Source organism: Coptis chinensis, chromosome 5 (assembly GCF_015680905.1).
Source record: "Coptis chinensis isolate HL-2020 chromosome 5, ASM1568090v1, whole genome shotgun sequence".
NCBI lineage: Eukaryota > Viridiplantae > Streptophyta > Magnoliopsida > Ranunculales > Ranunculaceae > Coptis > Coptis chinensis.
Genome location: NC_141460.1, coordinates 30,802,082 through 30,827,887, shown reverse-complemented (window position 1 = coordinate 30,827,887; position 25,806 = coordinate 30,802,082).

Genomic DNA, 25,806 nt, shown 5'->3' with positions numbered 1-25,806 from the left:
TAGCCTTTCATGAACCGCAAATCCTTTAACCTTTTACAAAACAAAATAAATATAAAAATCAGCATACCCATTCTTTGAAGGAGAATGAGAATAAAGATAAAGAATAGAAAAGAGAAACACCTTTGAAATCAAGAATTTGTTAGTCGCTTCAAATAAGAAAAGAAAGTTTCCATCCAAATAAAAATAAAAAAATAAAGAGTTAGAACTCCAAAAATAGAATCAAAGAAGTCAAAAGCCAAAGAAAAAGAAAAATATGGCTAAGGATGGAAACAAAGTGTAGAAGTAAAAGTAAAGAACAAGGTTTTCTCTAGTTACATAATATGAAGACTCTATTATCTCAGACTTGTCTTTTTTGAATATCCATTTTCTTCATTCTTAGACCATCACCTAATCCCAGCGACACCTAAATAAGACCTCTAACTCAATTAAGAATAGGTTAGTGTGATAGTAAGTGGCAGATGTGTTTTATCGACTTTGGCTTCCTTGTGTGTCATTGAGATTGTAAAGTAAAGTGTGTCCACTGCACACTGGAGTAGCGAAACTTGAGAGAAAAAATTAGAGTGTTTTTGTCTTGACATTTATGTGAGGACCTACTTAAGGACGTTATTCCAAAGTTTCGAAAACGGAGGGTGTTAGTGCATTTCATAGTATTACTCAGTGCATATATGTTTATTCGTAAATGATTGATTATTATGCATATATTAGCTTAGGTTTTGACTTGATTATTCTGTATTCATTGCTAGTGAGATGTATAGATAATTGAGACAATAAATAAGGAAACAATAGTTTTATTTCTTAGTCGTTGTAGTATAGATGAAGTTTGTGAGTACCTTCACTGGAAAACTCTCACGAGGCTATAACTCGTCCACTAGGGAATTCCTAGTGGTTTAAGGCCTTGTTAAATATGGTCAATGCAATCGCACTCGGTAAAACGAGATTAGTTAGAGCTCCATTTTTTGTCACTTATGCTAATTTCTCATATTTGCTTGAGGACAAGCAAAATGCTGTTTGGGGGTGGTTTGATAAGAGCCCAAAACTGTAGTTTTAACCCCTTAACAATATTACTTTTAGACCAATTATGTGATTAATAAGTAAGAGTTAGTACTGTTATCGTGTTCTTATGTATTTCAGGCATTGGAGTTGAATATGTACAGAAATGCGCCCCTTTTGCGAGATAATGGAGTAAGGGTTGGTTGTTAAGATGTTCTATAATTAAAGGCCAAGATCCAAGGAGAAAAAGCCCATTTAAAGCCCAGTCAATGTTAAAAGTCAAAGTCAACGCAGGCAAAAACAACACACAAAAGTCAGCAGAACTTCCAAAGGCCGTATCTTTGGACTCAGACCTCGGAATTGGGCCTACCTTATGTCAAAATGACCGGCTCGGAAATAGATTTCTAATGGTCTAAGTCTTAATCCAATCATAGGAGCAGAATTGGACGAAAACGCTATTGAATTCAAATCCAGATGAAAAGGCCTCTGTGGACAGAAGAAATTGGGTTTTGGGCTCGATTTTTCGGCCCAAAACATGGCTCCTCAGCCCATGCACGAAAAAGTGGATCTTCTCTCCTCCATTTGAAGACACAAGACTTAGCTCTTAATCATCTAATTTTTTAGTTAGCCATTAACCAATAATTTGTTTATATCTAGTTTTTACATTCAATTAATTACCTTTAGAACAAAGTAGATTATTATTTAGAATCAGATTTAGTTTTATAGTAAAGTATTCGTTTTTCATTTCAATTTAGTTTATTGATTCGATTCATGTTTAGATTTAGTTGTCTTAAATTCATAATTAGTTTGTTTTAATTTGATAATTAATATTCATAATCTTAGTTCTAATTAGTTTTAAATTCAGTTTAATCCATTTTGAATCTTAGACTATTGTTAAATTAGATTATAAAGTTTAATCATTTATTCCATAATGAGTTGTTATATTTTTTCTTGTTTAAGAAATGATAGTATAATGATTAAAGGCTAAAACCTCCATTAGAGGTTTGAAGAAGCCTTGATGAAAACTTGATTTCGATTAGCGTAGAGTAGTTCGTACTGTTTTATTCAATTCTAGAAAGTAATTATTTCACCATGAGAATGGGTTTGATTGCTTCACATGCTAGTTGTTAGTTGGTAGAGATTATCATGAACAATTAGGGATTAAAAACACCTAGTTGTTATGCGAAAGCATTACAATTTGGATTACGACAATTCTTCGTTAGTAAATTAAGTTGAGTTAAGGTGGAATCAAATTCCCCTTATTCCTCCTCATATTGTCAAGTTAGTATTTCCGTAGTTTGATTTATATCATCTTGATTGTTGATTCACCATCGTAGTTAAAATTCAATTGCATTACTCTCATTGACTTTGATATAAGACTGATAATTGTAGTTAACATTGAATTCTAAAGAACTAGGAGTGGAAAGAATTCTCTACTCCACTTATTGCAATAGCATTAAGAGTGTAGAAAACATTGATAATATATAAGCGTGAAATATAGTTTTAGTTTTACTTGCGTTTGAGTCTCGTTGCTTATTTTTAGGTAAAACTAATCATTTTACATTTTTATCAGAACTAAAACTGTCATACCTCCAGAACTTGTAGCTCCCACTCAGAAGTCAGATTTTGTGCACATTCTGGACAATGAGGAGTTGTTATATAGAGAAATGGATCTCCTAGATGAAAAACGAGAAGGTGTTGCACTCTGCTTAGTTGCTAACCAGCAGATTCTGAAGAGATCATACGATAAGGGAGTCTGGATTCGATATTTCAAATCTAGAGATCTGGTTTTGCAAGAGATCCCAGAGCCCAACGACAAGCTTGGGCCAAACTGGGAAGGACCATATATCATCGACAAGGTTGGTCGAACTGGTTTTTATTATCTACGCACTATTGAAAGGGACGTTCTTGTCAAACCTTGGAATGCGCAGCACCTTCACAAATACTATTAGTAAATTGTTATTATATGTTTTTTTACGCATTGTTTACTCCTTTCCAAGTCAGCAATAAAGTTCTCCACATTTCCATTGAATTTATTTCTTGCATTAGTTCTTTATTTATGATCCACAATGGACTAAGCCTTTAGGGAATTATCTTTTCACTATCTATTCAAGAATATTGTATTCCAATTTGCTTTAGAACCAGTGATACTGAGTTTGGGAAAGTTGAACAGTATGCCAGATCCTTTCTCATTTTCATGCAGCTGGAACTGTACGCTAGTTCTTTCAAACTACGATTATCCTCAATGGGTTAAGCCTTTAGGGAATCGGACCACACTAACTATTCAGTAAACTATATGCCAGTTTGACTTGGAGCAAGAGAGAGTGTTCTTGAGAGCCTGAACTATATGCCAGTTCCTGGCGCTCTTGAAACATCAACGTAGGAGTTGTTGGGAAGATTTGGGTTGGATCCAGATCCTAGCACGCAAATCATAGGCCTGGAACTGTATCGGCATGATGGCGCTGAGGAAGACTCCCCCAATGTTGTTCTGGAGATACCCTATTTATTTTTTAAATAAATAGAACCTATCATTATTAAACACAGTGTCATGCTCATGGCACCAAGTTACTTTCGCAAAGATATATGACTCTATTGCGATCGAACTCCTAATTACAGTTAACTTGAATGACTTCCATGATATCCTAATCAGATTTTGGTCATGCCTCATTTTAATCTGTTTAGCCTACCGGGGTCACCTATTGTTGTTCCAAATAAACTTTGGGTTCATTAGGGGTAGAGTATGCATAGTAACATATGTCATATAACATAAAATGTTTCTAATGTATACATAAACTAGAAGAGCTACATAGCTCAGTAAGTAAATAGTATGCATCCATAAAATAGAAGAGTTGCAGAGTTCAGTAAGTTAATTGTATGTGAGCTACATAGCTAAATATTATAGACCCATAGAATAATTGTTTAAAAATAATTGTTTATGTGAATCATCAATTGAAAGGCTTATGAAGTAGGGGTATAATCAAACTTTGGTTCACCATCAGTGCTTACTTCTACACCATCGTCAAGAACTGTTTTTTCATTCTCAAGAACATACTGCGTGGTTAGATTAGCTGGAACAAATGAAAGCTAAACAGAACATTCACCTGAAGCTGGAACTACCAGAAAAGGAAGTTGAACTAGAGGCATGTCATTATCGGTGTCTTCTTCAGAAGATAAGGAGGCATCAGGCATAAGTTCAGTTTGAATAGCAGAGATACTGGTGTCCAGATTAGGAAACAAGACAAAAGGGTTGGTTACCCAGTAGCCTCAATCATCCAACTTAAAAATGTACCCAGTAGACTCAATAGCCTCCTCGAACTTAACTTGTTTGGCCGCATTGAAGGACTATTTAGAAACATCTAGTACTCTCAGAGCAAAACGAATGGCATTTTTAGTTGATCTCTTCTTCACCTCCTACACTACCTTGGATTAGAACTCGAAGGTCTCAGCTTGGAGGTAATTTATAAAACATAAAAATGATAAAGTTTACCTACGAAATGAACGATGAAACTCAAAACGTAAGTAAACTAAAACTATTTATGTGTCTATATTTATCAAAGTTTCTACTCTCAATTCTATCGAAATAGAGTGGAGTAACAAATTCGTTCCACTCCTAGTGCTCTAGCATGGAATGTTTTCTAATCTAATTAGTCGGTCTTAAGTCTAATGAGAGTTTTACGAGGGGGAATTATACTATGATGCAATATGAAAAGCAATATGTTGAATGTCACTATGAAATATATGGAAATACTAATGTTCTTGAATCTAGATAAAGAATTAGAGGGGAATTGAATCCACCTCGAATCTTACTTAATCACCTAGAATAGACTGTTGTAATCCAATTCTTACGTTCTTACAGTAAGAATTGTTCGTTCTAATCCCTAATTAACATGGCATTTCTACCAATTATAACTAGCATGTGAGGTCGTCCACCCATTCTCATGGCGAAACACGACCTTCTAGAATGGAATAGACTCTACAACGCTTCTACACTATACAACTAAGTTTTCATCAAGGCTTCATCAACCCCTCTAATGGAGGTTTTAGCCTTGATTCATCAAACCATCATTTCCCATTGAAATTGAATACAACATATTACAAAGATTCTAACTTTATGAAATTTAACTAAACAATAATCGAAATCTAATTATTAACTAAGAATTGAATGATAACAAGAATTGAAATTATATCTAATAAATTGTAAATGACAAAAATCGAAATTGACAAGAATAACTATTTTATTTATCTAATCAATAAAGAACATTGATTTAAAGTTTTAATCTAAAGCAGGGAATGAAATTCTAAAACTGAGATCTAAAACTAATTAATGGAGGCTACTAATCTAATTTCTAATCTAGGTCTAACTATCTACCATTAACAAAGAGTTAAACTTTGGTTTTTATACATTCAGATCCAAAAATCGTGCATGGGCATGGAGCCATGTTTTGGGCCAGAGAATCAGGCCCAAAACCCAATTTCTTTAGTCCAAAATGGCCTCTTCAGCTGCAGTTGGCTTCAATAGACTTTTCGTCCACTTCTGCTCCTCTGATTGGAAAGCTCTTTCCGAGCCGGTCATTTTGACATAAGGTAGGCCTTATTCCAAGGTCTGAGTCCAAAAAGATGACGCCCCGGAAGTTCTCACGACTTGTGTCTTTGTTTTACGCCCAGCGTCGACTTTTCAGCTTTTGACCGGGCTTTAGAAAGGCTTTATCTTCTTGAATCTTGGCCTTTAATCACGGAACTCCTTAGTAACCGACCTTTGCTCCTTTATCTCGCTAAAGTGGCACATTTATGCACATAATGGACTTTGAAGCCTGAAATGCATAAAAATACGTAATCAGTGTTAACTCTTAATTATTACTCACATAATTGGTCTAAAAGTATGATTATTAAGGGGTTAAAACTACAGTTTTGGGCTCTTATCAGTAATCAGCCTTCTTATCAAAATGAAGATGTTTATCTTTCAGAGCTCTCTCATAGCCTGACATGACCTCATTCGCATGTGCAATGGCTTGACCAAGGGTTATCATCTCGATGTTCTTATGGTGAAGTTCCCCTTGGACTTGGTCATGTTTTGCTTGCAGGGTGGTGAAATGGGAGCGCAGTTCCAAGAACTTCACTTCCAAGTAGCAGCATCAGCAGCTCCTTTCTGGGCTTTTTCCAGAGAGCCCCGAAGGTTGGAGATCATATCTCTCATGGTTTTGAAACCAGTATCAGATTTCCTATCTCTGGGCAAGAGTTGTTCAACCTGGATCTGTAGCTCCTCAGCTCTTTTCTCAGCAGCCTCTTTAGCCTAAATCAGCTCGCCAGTAGCCATGTCATCAGTGGTTGTAGTGGCTGAGACCGCGAAGATAGGCTCTTTCATGGCTAAAAAGTCATACAGAGTGCGTAAGTGACACAATGAGAGAAACAGAACATTGAACAGAGAGGGAAAGTTTTACCTTAGCAAGATGAACAACATATCGATGATAGGACAGGTCTAGGCTCCCAGCCATGCTGGCCTCAGCCTTGTCAACAGGAAGTTCAACAGCTTCCAGAACACCAAACACAATGTCAACACAATTAACAGAATGCTTGTTGGTAATAGGTAGTTCATAAGTTTGTCCCCAATGCCTCATCTCCATGATCATCTCCCTTTCAGGGGAATCTAGAGATCTTATTGAGAAGGGAATGTCATCACTCATCCCTCTCCTATCCTTGAATCGAGGAGGAGGGAGAGCGATAGTTACAACAGTTATTTCAATAATACCCTTCCCCTTGCAATTATTAGGGAGGGAAGGGTCAACAGTCAGAAAGACATTATCACCAGTTTGTTTAGAACCTGTAGAAGGATCTGGAACTGATAGGGGTACAGCTACATTCTTACAATACTTAACAAGTGGGGGAATACTAGCAGGAACCTTAAAAGGTGTTTCTTCATTCACGATAAGAGGACAAAATTTCATTTCCTTACCAGATGGGGTGACATCAGAAGCAAAATCAGCTCTCTTAAATTTGGAACGGGTGGACGCACGCATTTCCCATTTTAAAATTATTGGCCGCCAGAAGTTCATGAGGCAGTTCAGGGCCCCTCCCGCTAATGATCACACAATCATCATTGACAGCAGGCTCCTAAACTGAACCCGATGTTGCAACATTACTTGAGACGACCACAGAACTCTTCTCCTTGTGGTTTCCCCTTCTTCTAGTAATCAAAGAGGAGTCATCCTGAACTATGGGAGGAAGAAGTCCAGCATCATGATCCATAGGAGGAGGGAGTGTGGTGCGCCCAGAATTCACACTATTTATCCGTAAAGGGGAAAAGCCAGGGGAAAGTTGCAACAATTCGTCAGCAAACATGTTGAAATATTCAAAAAGATGGGTGGGATCAGGAACTATCACCCAAGGCATCCTTTATTCCTTGGGGATCTTCTTGATGAAGTCCACCATAGCAGCATCAGTTGCAGACCCTCATAATGATTACAAAATTCTTAAAAAAAGAGACTTACTGGTTGGAGCATGAGTGTGTTTTCTGGGAACATGAATTCCCACAGGCTCACCATCATCATCAAAAGGACTAACATCCCACGCATCACCCAGCACACGGAGATGGTGGTCAGCCTAGCCTCATCACTCTGCCTCCCCTCAAAAAAGACAATCGGAGAGTTCTTGTATCTGGTCATGAGATAATAGTATGACTGGTCCCGAATACGCTGAACCTCATAAAAGTAACCAAACACCCAACGGTTCAGAGCGAATCCATGTCTCTTGGCAAGAAGCGGAATACATGACAGTTCTGTAAAACGGTGGTGCTGCCTAACCAAGAGTAAAATTGAAGTTAATCAGACACTTTCTCAGCAATGGGTGGAGGGGAAGAGTCAGTCCAGCCCTAAGCTGGCCAATGGTGATGAGCGCTACCTCCTTGTAGGCGAACTCATCAGATAACCTCCCCCACTCTAGTCCAATATCTTCAAGGATGTGAAATTTCTCGCGGATTAGTTCTAGGGAGGAAAGATCTCTAAAGTTTACATGTGACCAGTTGGGATTCATGATTGAAAAAGAGGAAAAGTTTCAAGTTTTGGTTAAACATTAACGGGAGATCAAAAGGTTCAATATGCAGAAAAAGGTAGCAGAAGAGATAATGAGTGTTCTCCCACCTGAATCCTTTATATACAGAGAAGATGGATGGTTAGGGATGTGCCCAAGCAATGTGTCTTTTCGGGATGGTGTGTCAGTTCGAGTTGTGTTTTCAAAGCCTTAATTAGTTTATTACGTAAGTAGTTCCAGTAACTAGGAAAAGATTCTCGTGCCAAAAGCAGTGTCGCTACAAGCGCCCACATGCTAAATGTCATGAGAAGGGGTATCTGTAAGGGGGATTTCCCGTCATCCAACAGAAGACACGTGTATGAAAAATAACCTAAGACTATAGATATCCAAAATGAGACAAGGACCACCAGATCAATTCTGTGAAGAAGTGATCTCGTGCTTAGCACGAATGTTTAGTAGACATGTGCCAGGCATATGACTGACCGCATTTAAACATAACAGTTATCACAGTCGTTAGGAACTGATATAGACAGTTCCTGAACAGAAGGAAATTGAAGATGGCAATTTTTGATGATAAGGAAGGAATCGTGATGACATATCCTAGGAGTTACCTTTTACATATAATCTTCCCATACACGATGGGACATTATGATCAATAAGGAAACTTACCTCCCATAACATATGGTCTAGATTCAAACTTCTATAATGAGAGGAATCTTAATAGGAAGGCAGAGTCCAAAGATAGAAGGCACTCACAAGCGGTGAAAACAGCCCTAACCCTAGGATTCTCATAGCTCTTCCTATATAAATGATAAAAACTCAAAACTATAGTTTTAACTCTTTAACAATATTGATGTTAGACCAATTATGTGGTTAATAATATAGGTTTATCACTAATTACGTGCTTCTGAGTATTTTAGGCTTTGGAGTTGAAAAAATATAAATTCGTTAATAATTAGGTGCTAAAAGGAGCTAAATGGATTGCTGTGAAAGTTCTATGAAGAAAGCCCAAGTTTCATGAGAAAAAGCCCTTAAAAAGCCCAAGTCAAAGCTGTTAAGTGAAAGTCAAATCTGAATAGAAAGCTGAAGAAAAGTCAACAAAACTTCAAAAGGCCATATCTTTGGACTCAGACCTCAGATTTGGGCCCATTTTATATCAAAATGACTGGCTCAGAAAGCACTTTCCAATGTTCTAGACCATGACATGATAAGAGTAGTACAAGTTGGTAAAAACTCTTGCTACTGTAACATAACTAGAATAGGAAGTCTTGGATTCAATAAATTGGGTTTTGGGATTGATTTTTTAGCCCAAAACATGACTCCTCAGCCCATGCATGAATTTAGGGATCTAGCTCTTCTATATCAAGAGACAAAAACTTAGCTCTTAAGCTATCTAGATCTAAACCTAGTTCTAGTGCATAAAATTTAGTTTTGTAATATAGAATTAGTTTTAATTGATTAAATTAGTTTATATAGATTAATCTAGTTAGTTGTCAATTTTATTAGTTGTGAGAACAAGTTTTGAATTTTAAAATAAATTACTTTGTTATATTTCAATATTTAAATTCGAATTCAGTCTTTCATTCATATATTTAGTTGTTTTAAATCAATAATTAGTATTCATAATCTTAGTTATAAATTAGTTTAAATTTCAATTGTAATCCATGTTTGAATCTTAGACTATTGTTAATTTAGATTAAGAAAGTTTAATTAGTTATTCAATAATGACTTGTTTTTACTGTTCTTGTGTTAGAAATGATAGTCTAATGAATTCTAGTTAAACCTCCATTAGAGGGGTTTGATGAAGCTTAGATGAAGACTTGATGTGTTAGTTAGAATTATTGCATTTAAGAGTTCACTCTAGTAGGTTTGTTGATTCGCCATGAAAATGGGTTAAGTTTCCTCACATGCTAATTATTAGTTGGCAGAGATTGCCATGAATAATTATGGATCACAATTAATCTTAATTGGTTATGATTGCAATAATTTACACTATCATATTAGGAATTTATTTAAGTGAAATCAAATCCCGCTAATCTCTTCTCCATATTCTTCTCTATATTTTATTCAATTCATATTCAATTACTTAGTTAAATTAGTATAAGCTAAATTCATATATTTAGTTTCATAGTATAAATTCACCTCTATAAATATTACTCTTACCATTGTTCCCTTGTGTTGACAAGAATTCAATTGCTTGAATCCAAGGGGCAATCCCCCATTCTCTACCCACCCACCCTTTTAATTTTTATTTCTTGTTTCTCATATTTTTGTTACTGTTCATGCTTGAAATTCGCTGTTTTAATCCGCCCTTCCTTTTTCCTTGCACAAAGCGCGCCCGCGCTCCTTTAAGATTGCGAAATCACAGTGACGAATACCGCGGTAAAGGTATTTCTAAATTTTCAAAAATGCTAAAAAATTTCAAGAATAATATCTAAGGTGTGATTGATTTACTGGAATATGTTCTGAATGTTCCTAATTGTTTTACCTTTTGAACAAATACGATCTTTATAGTGTTGCATTTCAGTTTTCAAACCGTAATTTCTTGAAAAATAGGCGAGTAAGGTTACTTAGGTAGTTCCAAAAATTCTAAACTTTTTACAGGAGTATCTATTCTAAGTCAGGAGTTTGCAGTAAAAATTTAATGGTTTTTTATTTGTTTTCATCTCCTAACTAGTGGAGTGTTTCCAATGTGCTTCTGCAGTTTCGCAACACTTAATTTCTGGAATAATAGCCGATAAGGAGGATTTGTAGAACTCCAATTTCTCTAAAATGTTTATAGAAACACACATGAGCTGTCAGAAGTCTCCAGTAAAATTTTGGCAATTTTTGGCTCTGTTTTGATTGCTTAACCATTCAGTTGTTTGTATTGTGTCTGAAAACTGTTCCACAAACTTTGCATGGCAGTAGAAGGACTTTCATAGCTCTGATTGTTCTGAAATTTTAGAGGCTACTTACTGGACGTCTTAGCAACCTGCTATAAAAATTTCAAATTTTTTGGAGAGTGTGACCCACGTCCATACAAGGCAAAGTTTGAGCGCGACGTACGCTAAAAACACTGTAACTCGAGTTCCACCTGAGCGTAACCCGCACCTTCATAGGCAAATTCTGAGCGCCTCCTGTGCTAAACTCACTGAAAATTGCCTCAGGAATGAGCGCGACCTACGCCCTTCACAAGAAAATTTTGAGCGCACCCCGCGCCCTCTTCTGGAGCAGCCCGATTTTCACAAGTTAGTCCAAACTTCCATTTCTTCAAGTTATTCGATGTTTCTAACTTCTTCAATACACTGAGATTGCGTATACAAGACGCTATTCATACACATAGCAAGGAGGCATTCAGGTACTCCTTCTTCCACTCCTCGCCTCTTCTGTCAGAGGAGTTTCAATTCTAGTATAATCAGGCTTGTTTATTGTAAACATCAACGTACATGCCTATCTAGAAATTTATAGTTAAAGTTTTGGTTGCATATTAATTGTCCTATAATATATTTGTAAAAGCAATATGGCATATCAATATGTAGACCAACAATCATATTATTATTATGCAAACCCTTCACCATGTTCATGCTGTGGTAGTCCTTACCTTTGGGCTTCTCATTTCCCATCATATCAAAAGTTTGATCCTACTATAGGATATAATAATAATTATGAACCTTAATTTTCAAATTTTTATAGTGACCCATGCAATCAAGAGTTTTCTAGTAATCCAAACTATATAGGGAGTCAACTAGTGTCGTATAATTCTAGTTCCGTAATGAGTGTGTATAATGAACCAAACACTTTTCCGTGCACAATTTGTTCAGATCCAGACCACACTGCCCATTCATGTCCTATATTTATTCAACCTCAACCTATCCCATCACAATACGAGATCAACCAGAGTCACTCAAATGCCAATAACTATAACTATCAAACACCATACCAACAAGACATTTCCACCATGCCAGAAATCACCCACCCCTCTAGTTTGCCACCCTTCCCAGACCAAATTTCCCAAACTATAATTAAGAACCTAACTATACTTTAGAACATAGCCTAGATAATTTCCCTGATCTCCTTGCCTAACAAAGAAATTTCAACCTTGCCAGAGATCGACACACAACTAGAACAACCTATTCCCATTAACCACACCATTTGACCTAGTTAAGACCTACCCTGAATTTTAGGAATCATTACCTTCCCATGACCCTCCCATTAACCATTATGTTGACTCCACACCCCACCTAGATGAGGAAATTCTTGCAGACGACTCTTTAGGACTAGTTTTGGATGACCACTCAAATTTGAGTGATCCCTTCGAGGAACCTCCCACTGATCTATCTGACAATGAATATAATGATGACACTTTAGAAGATATTTATAAAGGTGTGATGAAGGAAGAATTTGATAACTATTGGCATTCTCTTAATATGGACCCTCCTGTTGAGCATGTCCAGGCTTTTGTGTTTGCTAACCACACTCGGCTGGATGATTCGTCGACACATTCGAATGATGCCATTGAGGATACTTATAGGTTTTTAGAGGAAGAGGGTGAGGACATAGAGATTAACAACTCTAATCTAAGGCATGAACAAGTTAATGTGCAAGAAAAAGAGGAAGTAACTTCTTTAGTGCAATGTGAATCTAAATTTAGTTTGGCAGCTGAGGAAATAACAATGAAAGAAATAGATGAATTTCTTAAAGATAAAGCCACGAACCACAACTTTATGGATTCAGCTAAGCTAGATGAAGATTTCTATGATTTTTTAAGAGCGTGTGAGGATCCACCAACTAATGAACCACCAACCAACCACCATCCACCTGAGTTACCACCTCCTATAATCCAACCATCTACCACAACTAAGCCATCCATTCACCCACCATTTCAAAGGAACCTCAATTTTTCCCTTGAGCCAATTGCCTCAAAGACCCTCTATAATTTTTTCAACCCTCACGGTGAAGAATGTTTGCCTAGCTCATAATCCCATGAGTACACCATTCTTGTAGTTGAGAACCAAGCTTTGACCGAGTATAGTGAGACACCTAGTTTGTCTTATTTTTTCTTATCTGAGCCACATGAAAGACATCAGGATCCATACTTCATTCCTTTCTCACCTAAAGTATTACTAATTCATCTTTTGGGTTATTCCAACTTTTTAACGTAGCTACAACATGATGGTTTGCATATGTTCTTTGATGGGTTGCATAAGTTTTCTTTCATTCTTCTACATGATTGCTTCCAATTATACAACTTCATTCTATTTTGAGGTGCATTTAGTATCATGTTTTTATGGCTAGACCCCCAACTCTTTCAACTATTAGTTTATAGTTGACCACGCATCATCTATTTTGTGCCACCCCAGTTTCTTGCTTGTTTAGGGGTGTGCACAGTCTAGGGAAATCTGACTTAAAACGACCCCATATTAAGTCTAGGGGAATCTAACTTTAAAAGACCCACGTTTAAAACAAATTTTCAAAACTCTGTTCTATAAAATTTGTTTGGGGGTGGGGTGTTTGGTTTTTCCATTCTTGATCACTCAACTTCCTATTCTTATCCCTTCCTAATCTCGTATCTAGATTTCTTGTTGTTTGTTGTTTTGATGTTGTTTTTATTGTTTTTAGTAGATTGGATGTTAAGTTGTTCAATTTAGTAGTTAAATTTGAATTCGATAGTTAATTGTATTTGAATTTCGATTTTAATTTAATTTGGTTCTTTTCAAATTATGCGTTGATTTTATTGTTAATCCCACCTTCTCGAATTGTTTGGGGGTGGTATTATTTCTTTTAGCATGGTTTTTATATGATCCCCAATTTATTATGTAATTTTGCGATGATTGTTGGGAATGTTGCTGATATTGGCATGGCTATGAGTAAATATTGTGGTAGGATGAAATCTCAATGAGTTAGGCAGTTACTACCCTAAATTCAACCTGAAAGATATTAGGTTTTTTTTAGAATCAAGAATATGGGATGTTTTCGGTTTTGGGAATTTTTGTTTCCGGTAATTGCCTTAAAACTTTTTGGCAACTTCCCGATTCGTTTTGGAAACTAAAAACCTATATAAACTTCATTCATTCTCCACAGACAACTCACATCTATCACTTTCATCTCTCACCTTTCACTCCCAAGTTTTCTTTCTTTTTCCTTCTCATTTCAGCACCTCAGAGCGCGCCTGCGCCTCAGTGGATCGCCACCTGCACCCATTACACTACCAGTCAAGTTTACCCTAAGCGCGACCCGCGCCCTACCCAGGCATAGGTTAAGTGCGACCTGTGCCCAAAACACTGTAAGTTCAAATTCACCTGAGTGCGACCCGCGCCTTACCCAGGCCTAGGCTGAGCGCGACCGAGCCCATACAAGGCTTCAGTTGAGCGCACCCTGATCCCCGTGGGCACGAAAAATTACAATTTTTTGTGGGTTGTTCCAAGATCATTTGCAGCTGTTCCAGAGGGTAGTTTTGAGATGACATCTCCTACAGTTATACCAGAATAGTCGTCCAAAGATTTGATCCAAAGCACCACCTATGGTGCTTGGTTTCGTGAGGTGATTATACACGTAGGCTGGGAACTGCTAATGGTAAGACCTGATGAACATTATTCTCCAGCACTTACATCTTATTTTTATGATAATTGCATGTTCTTTGATAGACCGGATAGAGAACAAGTGTTCTCCATCAACATTGAGGATGAACCAATGGAAATTACCAAGTTCTTGCTAGCATTTGTTCTTGGACTTGCTATGCCCGCTGAAATACAAGATCCATGGGACTATTGGGTAGATAATATGTATGTCTACACCTATGAGTTTTTGCATGAGGCTTATGGGGCAGGAATTTTCTGTATCGAGGACCAAGGGGAATACAACGTCGCCCTTGGTAGCCTGTCCATGAACGTGGGCACTGTTATGTTTTGGATCATGCTAAACATATTAGGGGAATGTCATTTTTTGTCTATGAATGACTACACTTGCAGCGTCTTCCTTGCTTTAGCCACGGGACGTATGTTGTATGACCTTCCCCAAACCTTAGTTTCTAGTTTAGCGCGAGCCCATAGCATGAGGCATAAGTACCTTCTTATGCATGTTTTAGTTTGCCGTATTATGCTATGTTTCTTCCCTATTTTTTGTACCCGTTCCATGGATTAGGTTGGGGTCGACATTATGAGACCCACCAATTATATTATTCAATCTTTTCATGCAATGACTTGGCAAGGGTGGAGGATACAACCTCATCAGGTTGCACCTTACACCCCATCCGACCAAGTGGTGCTTAACAGGTTAGCGTCCGTAGATGATAAATGGCATCAAGCCTGGCAAATTATCATGGCATGGCAGGACGCGAAGGAACCTAAATTGTTTATAGAAGGAGAGGATGAGGAGGACGATTAAGCAGGAGATAAGGTAAGTTTTTAGTTTCAGTTAGTGTCTGCTTATGTCCTAGGCAATTTATTTCTTATTAACCCCAAAACGGGTGGAACTCTTATAGAGTTGCGTTAGTTTTATTTGTTATATTAGTATGTTATAACCTTGTTTTGTAGATGTTCCAGAATTTCACGCATTTCTATGGTATTTTTCTACCCTTTTTATTTAAATACTTTGAGGACAAAGCATGCTTCTTGTTTGGGGGTGGGCATAGAAACACGTGTAATTAAGGCATCTGTTAGGATATAGATATGTAAAATATGCACTTGTTTTCTAGTAAAAATTTGAAAATTTTAAAAATATGAATAAAAAGTTATGCTATACACTTAGGAATATTGGTATTGTTTTCTTTCTCTATGCTCTTAATAATCTAGAAGTCTAACGTAGCTTTTGCATTAGAATAGTTTTTGAAACTTAGGTTAATATATAGGTAATAATCTTTGCATCTATCTATAAATATATTACATTAGTATCTATGATTGTTTGGTAGTAAGTTTCTGAAATCTAGGCTAGAGTATTTATTCTACAAATCCTGTGAGAATATAGCCTAAAGCCTTATATGAGTGAAACATTTGAGAAATGACACAAGGGAGAAGTAAAACCCAGATAGAGAAATCACACATCCACTTGCTTGATCACTATACCATATCCTAAGCGAGAATTTAGGCCTTCTTTGGATCGATATAGCCAGAAATTCAAACCTTATGAAATTATTTTCTGCTAGTCGCCCCTCTGAGCCTTTCTTTAGCCTTTCATAAACCACAATTCCTTTACCCTTTTACAAAACAAAATAAAAATAAAAATCGGCCTACCCATTCTTTGAATGAGTCTGAGAATAGAGATGAAGAATAGAAAAGAGAAAGACCTTTGAAATCAAGAATTTGTTAGTCGCTTCAAATAAGAAAAGAAAGTTTCCATCCAAATACAAAAAAATAAAAGAAAATAAAGAGTTAGAACTCCAAAAATAGAATCAAAGGAGTCAAAAGCCAAAGAAAAAGAAAAATATGGCTAAGGATGGAAACAAAGTGTAGAAGCAAAAGTAAAGAACAAGGTTTTCTCTAGTTACATAATATGAAGACTCTATTATCTCAGACTTGTTACTTTTGAATATCTATTTCCTTCTTTCTTAAACCATCTTCTAATCCCCGCAACACCTAATAAAGACCTCTAGCTCAATTAGGAATAGGTTAGTGTGATAGTAAGTGGCAGATGTGTTTGATCAACTTTGGCTTCCTTGTGTGTCATTGAGATTGTAAGGTAAAGTGTGCCCACTGCACACTGGAGTAGTGAAATTTGAGAGGAAAAGTCAGAGTGGTTTTTGTCTTGATATTTATGTGAGGACCTACTTAAGGACGCTATTCCGAGTTTTTCAGAAATGGACCTGCTAGTGCATTTCATAGTATTACTCATTGTATATATATTTATTAGTAGATGATTGATTATTATGCATATATTAACTTAGATTTCAACTTGATTATTTTGTATCCGTTGCTAGTGAGATGTATAGATAATTGAGGCATAAATAAGGAAATAATAGTTTTCTTAGTCGTCATAGTATAGATGAAGTTTGTGAGTACTTTCACTGGAAAACTCTCACAAGGCTATAACTTGTCCACTAGGAAATTCCTAGTGGTTTAAGGCTTTGTTGCATATGGTAAATGCAATCGCACTCGGTGAAACGAGACTAGTTAGAACTCTATTTTTGGTCACTTATTCTAATTTCTCATATTTACTTGAGGACAAGGAAAATGCTGTTTAGGGGTGGTTTGATAAGAGCTCAAAACAGTAGTTTTAACCCTTTAACAATATTGTTGTTAGACCAATTATGTGATTAATAATATAGGTTTATCACTAATTACGTGCTTTTGAGTATTTCAGGCTTTGGAGTTGAATAAATGTAAATTCGTTACTAATTAGGCGCTAAAAGGAGCTAAAGGGATTACTATGAAAGTTCTATGAATAAAGCCCAAGTTTTATGGAGAAAAAGCCCATAAAATGCCCAAATTAAAGTTGTTAAGTGGAAGTCAAACCGGATTAGGAAGCTGAAGAAAAGTCAGCAGAAATTCAAAAGTCAATATCTTTTGCCCTAGACCTTGGATTTGGGCCCATTTTATATCAAAATAACCGGCTCAGAAATCTCTTTCCAACGGTCTAGACCTTGACTCGATCAGAGCAGTATAAATTAATGAAACCTTGTGCTACAGTAACACGACCAAAATAGGAAGTCTTGGATTCAACAAATTGGGTTTTAGGCTTGATTTTTCGGCCTAAAACATGACTCCTCAGCCCATGCACGAATTTGGGGATCTAGCTGTTCTATATCAAGAGACAAAAGCTTAGCTCTTAAGCTATCTTGATCTAAACCTAGTTCTAGTGCATAAAATTTAGTTTTGTAATATAGAATTAGTTTTAATTGATTAAATTAGTTTATATAGATTAATCTAGTTAGTTGTCAATTTAATTAGTTGTGAGAACAAGTTTTGAATGTTTGAATAAATTACTTAGTTATATTTCAATATTTAAATTCGAATTCAATCTTTCATTCATAGATTTAGTTATTTTCAATCGATAATTTGTATTCATAATCTTAGTTCTAAATTAGTTTAAATTTCAATCGTAATCCATGTTTGAATCTTATACTATTGTTAATTTAGATTAAGAAAGTTTAATTAGTTATTCAATAATGACTTGTTTTTACTGTTCTTGTGTTAGAAATGATAGTCTAATGAATTCTAGTTAAACCTCCATTAGAGGGGTTTGATGAAGCTTGGACGAAGACTTGATGTGTTAGTTAGAAATATTGCATTTAAGAGTTCACTCTAGTAGGTTAGTTGATTCACCATGAGAATGGGTTGAACTTCCTCACATGCTAATTATTAGTTGGCAGAGATTGCCATGAATAATTAGGGATCACAATTAATCTTAATTAGTTATGATTGCAATAATCTACATTAGGATATTAGGAATTTATTTAAGTGAAATCAAATCCAGCTAATCTCTTCTCCATATTCTTCTCAATATTTTATTCAATTCATATTCAATTGCTTAGTTAAATTAGTATAAGCTAAATTCATATATTTAGTTTCATAGTATAAATTCACCTCTATTAATATTACTCTCACCATTGTTCCATTGTGTTGATTAATTGATTTCTTTATGTCTTGGTAGTTTAGGAGTTGAACGATTCCGTACTCTATATATTGCATAAATCTATATGTGAGAGTAGAAAATAAATAATTGATATCGTAAGAATAAGGTTAGAGTAAATCTAATTGAGTTTTTACAGGTTATCAATAAACCATAGGGATTCGCTCTTAGGAACTATGCAAAATAGGGTTTGATTCTCCTAAATAACATAGGAGATACGTAGGCAGCCGTCAGACAATTCAACCTTAATCTCACCATTATCTCATCCGTTCTCTATTCAGTAAAGGCTTCTAGATCACAAGGCATAGAGGAAGATTAGGGGATACTCAAAATTTCCCCTACACACCATATCACATGATCTTGTGCAAGACCTGGCTACACAGACTCTGCGTTGTTCCCAGCACCTATCACCAATGTCTAAAATTCCCACAAAAAGGGACAATTACGACAATCAGAGGAGATCAGGTGGCTACCAAAACATGCTACGCTCTGGTGACAAAGCAGTCCCCATACCCTTTTGACCCAATGGAGGTGGGGAACCCACCAAATAGCAATTACAGTTGGATCCCCCTCTCCAAGACTTGGTCCAAAGATAGAGGGAGGATTCCCGCTCACTGGAGCCATTAAAGGAAGTGGAAATTATGGGAGGTAGCTCACCAAAAACCACTTTCATCGGCACCTTATTAAGTTCTGAAGAGCGCCAATTTCTAATACACTTCCTCCAAGAACACAAAGACGTGTTTGCTTGGTCATTCGAAGAAATTCTAGGAATTGACCCCCATGTGGCATGCCACTGGCTCAATCTCTGCAGTGATGCAGTAGTAGTCAAGCAGAAACCAAGAAAAATAGGTGCTGATAGATCCAAAGCAGTAAAAGTCGAAGTTGAAAAGCTAAAGGTAGCTAATTTTGTCACGGAAATCATTTTCCCACCTGGATTTCTAATATTGTCTTAGTACGTAAGAAGAATGGGTCATGGATAATCTATATCGACTTCGCAGATCTGAACCGTGCGTGTCCAAAAGACAATTACCGTCTGCCATGGATTGACAAATTGGTAGATGCAACGGCTGGACAGGAACTGTTATCTTTCACAGATGGGTTATCTAGCTACAACCATATCCCATTTCATGAGGAAGACCACAAGCATGCTTGTTTCATAGCCGAGGATGGCCTGTATTATTATCATATCATGCCGTTCATATTGAAAAATGTGGAAGCCAAGTACCAACGTTTGGTAAACAAAATGTTTGAAAGATTGATAGGCAACATTAAGGAGGTGCATGTAGACGATTTCTTTATCAATAGCCTAACACGTGGAGATCATCTCTCCCACCTAAAACGTGCATTTGACATTCTCTGAGAGTGTCGCAAGAAACTCAAACCTGCAAAATGTGCTTTTGTTGTCTCATCAGGGAAGTTTTTAGGGGATCTGGTTACTAAGAGAGGAATCGAGGCAAACCCAGATCAGATCTGGGCGCTCATAGAAATGCCTTCCCTTAAAAACATGAAAGAGGTTTAAAAAGTTACAGGCAGGTTAACAGCTCTGAACAGGTTCATCTCCAAGAGTTTAGATAAGTGCAAACCTCTATTTCAATTACTACAGAAGAATACCTCATTTGCATAGATGGAAGAATTCTAGAAAGCATTCGATCAACTCAAAACGTACCTAGGGGCACCACCAATCCTATCCAAACCAGTTGAGGGAGATGTTTTTGGTTTTTATCTCTGTTCATCTGACTACTGATTCGTGTGGAAGAAAAGAAGGTTGAAAGACCAGTTTATTTCTTGAGCCGAACGCTCATACTAGCAGAAACAAGGTACCTTAAACTTGAAAGAGTTGTTTTAGCCCTTGTTTTTGCAACAGAGAAATTACGACCATACTTCTAGTCCTACACTATCAGAGTAATCACAGAGTACCAGTTATGATTAGTTCTAGAAAGGCTGAACAAGTCAGGAAGGTTAGCTAAATGGTCCGTGCAACTGTCAAAATATAATATTATCTACGTCACAAGAATCTCAGAGAAGGGTCAGACACTAGTAGAATTCTAAGGAGACTTCCCATTGACCTATGGGTATGACTCAACAATCCCTAGTTCAGATGATAGCATCCTAACTGAATTCCCAAACACCCATCCACCCCTGGGAGTCGTGCTCCGGATGGCGACTATTTATGGATGGATCTTCTAACGACAGAGGCGCAGAAGTTGGAGCTCTGTTAGTTGCTCCTGACAATATGCGACTGGAGAAATCCATCTGGTTAAGTTGGAATGCCTCTAACAATTAGGTGGAGTATGAGGCAATGCTTGCTGGCCTCACAATGGCTCTCGACCTGGGCCTGACACACCTCACAGTTTTTAGTGTGTCACAGTTGGTTGTGTTTCAAGTTAATGGATGTTATGAGGCCAGGGATGAACAAATAGCTAAATACCTGGAACTGGTAAGGGGACTTCATGGCAAGTTTGAAAATATTTAATTTTATCAGCTGCCTCGATCAGAAAATCGACACGCAGATGCTTTGGCATATGTTGCCTTAATGTTGGGCAACAACGAGTCTCGCTCCATCCCTATAGAGTTTAAAGACAAACCTAGCATCCAAGCTCCACTGTTATAACAATTTGTGTTATTTTAGCCACAACAACAAACTGGATGGATCTATACAAGTATTACCTCAAAGACAGAACATTCCCGGAGGATAACAACACAGTAAGGCGTCTGCTTGCAAAGGTACAAAGATTTACCATCATTGAAGGTGATCTCTACAAAAAGTACTTTCTGGGACCTTATCTCTGATGTCTCTCCCCAGACCTCGTTGAACAGGTCATGCGAGAGGTTCACAAAAGAATTTGTGGCAACAACGCTGGGGGCAAAACACTAGCTCTCAAGATCCTAAGGCAAGGATACTTTTGGCCTGATATGCAAAAGATGCACAAGTTTTTGCCTGTAAATATGAAAAGTGTCAATGACATGCTCCAACAACAAAGCTGCACCCATTGGGCAACCCATGTCCATTTGCATAGTGGAGAACTGACATTATGGGACCCTTGCCACCCGCTCCTGACAATGTCAGATTCTTACTAGTCGCAACGGATTACTTTACTAAGTGGATAGAAGCAGTTTCTCTTGTCTTTATTCCAGAACAAAACGTCAAAAAGTTCATTTGGAACAACATTGTCTACAGGTTTGGCATACGCAAAGTCATCATCTCAGATAATGGGCAACAGTTCACTGGCGGATTGGTTGCTGAACTCTGTGAGGAGTTTCACATTACCCATCTTTTCTCAACTCCAAGGTATCCCCAAGGTAATTCTTAGGCTGAAGCCTCCAATATGGTTATTTTGGATAACATGAAGCGCAAATTAGATGATGCAAAGGGTTTACAGGTCGAGGAACTACCTAAGCTCCTATGGGCATACCAAACTACACCCAAACGATCTACTGGTGAGTCCCCATTTTCATTGACCTACGAAATTGAAGCTATCATACCTCCCAAACTGGTAGCTCCCACTTATAAGTCGGATGTTGTGCAACCCTGGACAATGAGGAATTATTATGCAAAGAAATGGATCTCCTAGATGAAAAGCGAGAAGACGCCGCACTGCATTTGGCTGCCAACCAACAGATTCTGAAAAGATCATACGACAAGAGATTCCGAATTCGAGCTTTCAGATCTGGCAATCTGGTTCTGCATGAGATCCCACAACATAACGGCAAGCTTGGGACCAACTTGGAAGGACCATACATCATCGACAAGGTTGGCTGAACTGGTTTTTACTACTTGCGTACTGTTTAAGGGGACATTTTTGTCAAACCATGGAATGCACAGCACCTTTGCAAGTACTATCAGTAAATTCTTATTTCATGCTTCTTTATTTATTGTTTATTCTCTCTAGTCGTCAATAAAGTTCTTCATCTGGCAATCGAATTTATTCCTTGCGTCAGTTCTTTATTTATTATCCACAATGGACTAAGCTTTTAGGGAATTATCTTCTCATTATCTGTTCAAGAATATTGTATGCCAATTTGCTTTAGAACCAGTTCTTTTCATTATTCTTCTCATTATCTTCTAATTATTCTCATTATTGTTCAAGAATACTGTTTGGGTAAGCTAAACTGTATGCCAGTTCCTTTCTCATCCCCATGTAGCCTGAACTGTACGCCAGATCTTTCAAACTGAGATTATCCTCGATGGGTTAAACCTTTAAGGAATCTAACCACACTAACTGTTTAGTAAACTGTATGCCAGTTTGACTTTGAATCAGAGATAGTGTTCTTAGGAGCCCGAACTGTATGCCAGTTCCTTGAACACTCATAACATAAAAAATGGGGGTTGTTGGGAAGATCTGGGTTGGATCCAGATCCTAGCACGCAATCATTGGCCTGGAATTATATCGGCATGATTGCATTGAGGAAGACTCCCCCACTGTTGTTCTAGTGATAACCTATTTATTTTTTAAATAAGTAGGACCTATAGTTATTAAACACAGTGTTGTGCTTAAGGCACCCAGTTACTTTCATAAAGAGACATGGCTCCTTTGGGACGCTGTGTCTCTATTATGATCGAACTTTCAGTTACAGTTAACTTGAACGGCTCCCATGATATCCTGATCTTAGGGTCACCTATTGTTATTCCAAATGAACTTTGGGAGTATCAGAGGTAGAATATGCATAGTAGTACATGTGATTATATGTTATATAACATAAAATGCCTTAAATGCATGCATAAACTAGAAGAGTTGCAGAGCTCATTAAGTAAATAGTATGTAAGCTGCATAGCTCAATATTACAGACCCATAGAATAATTGTTTCAAAATGTTTTCTTAATCATGAACTGAATAGCTAAGTCTTTAATTAGCCTGTTGAGCAGGGGTAGAATCGAACTTTGGCTCAGCATCAATACTTGCTGCTGCACCAGCATCAAGAACTCCTGGATCACTTTCTGGAACTGATTGTGTGGTTGCACTGGTTAGAACGGTTAAAGGCTGAACATAACGCTCACCTGAAACTAGCACTGGCAAATAAGGAAGCTGAACGGGAGGCATGTCATCATCGATGTTTTCTTCAGAAGATGAGGAGGCATCAGGCATAAGTTCATTCTGAATTGCTGAGATACTGGTATTCAAATTAGGAAATAAGATGAAAGGGTTGGTCACCTATTCTTGATTATCCAACTGAGAAACATACCCAGTAGCCTCAATAGCCTCCTCAAACTTAACTTCTTTGGTTGTATTTAAGGACTCTTAAGAAACATCAAGTACTCTCAGAGCAAAACAAATGGCATTTTCAGCTGACCTCTTCTTTACCTCCTAGACCACTTTAGAATAGAACTCAGAGGTCTCTGCCAAGAGATCATCATCTTTCTTTTCAAAATGTAGACGTTTCTCCTTGAGAGGCCTCTCATAGCCTGTCATGACTTCATTTCCATGAGTAATGTCTTGGCCAAGGGTTCTCATTTCAGTATTCCTATAATGAAGCTCCCCCTGAACTTGGTCATGCTTTGCTTGCTGAGTGGTGAATTGAGAACCCAGTTCCAATAATTTCACTGTCCAAGAACTAGCCTCAGCAGCTCCCCTTTGGGCTTTGTCTAGAGAATTTCGGAAGTTGGGAATGGTCTCTCTCATGTTCTTGAAACCAACGTCTGACTTCTTCTCTCGCCAAAAGCTGGTCAACCGCAGCTCCTCAGCTTTTTTCTCAACAGCTTCTTTCACCCAGATTAGCTCACCAGTAGCCATGTCATTGGCAGCTGTACTGGATAAGGTCGCAAAGATTGGTTCTTTCATGGCCAAGAAGTTATTTACCAACTGAAAAAGAATACAGGGTGTGTAAGTAACATAATGAGAGAAACAGAACATTATACAGAGAAGGAAGTCTTACCTTAGCAAGATAAATGGCAGATCTATGAAAGGACATATCCAGACTACCAGCCATATTGGCTTCAGCTTTATCAATAGGAAGTCGCGCAGCTTCCAGAACTCTAAGTGTGATATCAACATCATTAAAAATTGCTTGTTGGTGATGGGAGGTTTATTAGTTCGGCCCCAACGCCTCATCTCCACGATCATCTCTCTTATAAGAGAATCTGGAGATTGTTGCGAGAACGGAATGTCATCACTCGCCCCCTTCTTATCTCCAAATCGAGGAGGGGGGAGAGCAACAGTTACAACAGTTGTCTGCTTAACGCCCTTCTCTTTTTGGTCATCGGGGAGGGAAGGATCAATAGTTAAAGGTACAAAGTCACTAGCCAGTTCAGAACCTATTGGAGGGTCTGGAACTGGTAGGGGAATAACTACTTTCTCAAAAGACTTACCAGAATCGGGAATAGTCACTGGAACCTTGAAAAGTTTTTCTTCATTCACAGAAAGAGGACGAAATTTTTTTTCTTACCAAATAGGGCAACATCATAAGCAAGAGCAGGATCAACTCTCTTCAGTCTTGACTGATTGGACACACGTACTTCCCTCTTAAAATTGGTAGCAACCAGAAGTTCGTGAGGTAGTTCAGGGCCCTTCCCACCAATAATCACATAATCATCACTGCAGCAGGCTCCTGAACTGAGCCCGATGTCGCAGCATCGCTGGAGGTTGCCACAGAACTCTTTTCCTTGCAGTTTTCTCTTCTTATAGTACTCAAAGAGGAGGAGGAAGTACTGTGCGGCCAAAATTCACAGTATTTATCCCGAAAGGGGAAAAGATGGGGGCAAGTGCCAACAGTTCTGTAGCAGACATGTTGAAATATTCAAACAGACGGGTGGGGCCAGGAACTATCACTCAGGGCATCCTTTGATCCTTAGGGATCTTCTTGATGAAATCTACCATAGCAACATCAGTTGCAGTTAATTGGTTCCAAGGGGAAGAGTCATCTATGGAAGAATAGTAAAAGAACTCAATTGAAAAGCTCTTATGATGATTGTAAAATTCATGAAAATATACTTACTAGTTGGAGCATGAGTTTGTTTTCTGAGAACCGTAATCAACACTGGCTCACCATCAGCATCTAGAAGACGATAGGAGAATTCTTGTCTCTTGTCATGAGGTAGTAGTAAGATTGGTCTGGAATACGGCGGATCTCATAGAAATATCCAAACACCCAACAATTCAGAATGAATCCATGTTTCTTAGGCAGTATAGCAGAGTACATGACAGTTCTGCAGAACAGGGGTGCTGCTTGACCAAGAGCAAGATTGAAGTGAATCAGACATTCTCTTAACATTAGGTGGAGGGAAAGAGTGAGTTCGTCCCTAAGTTGACCGAT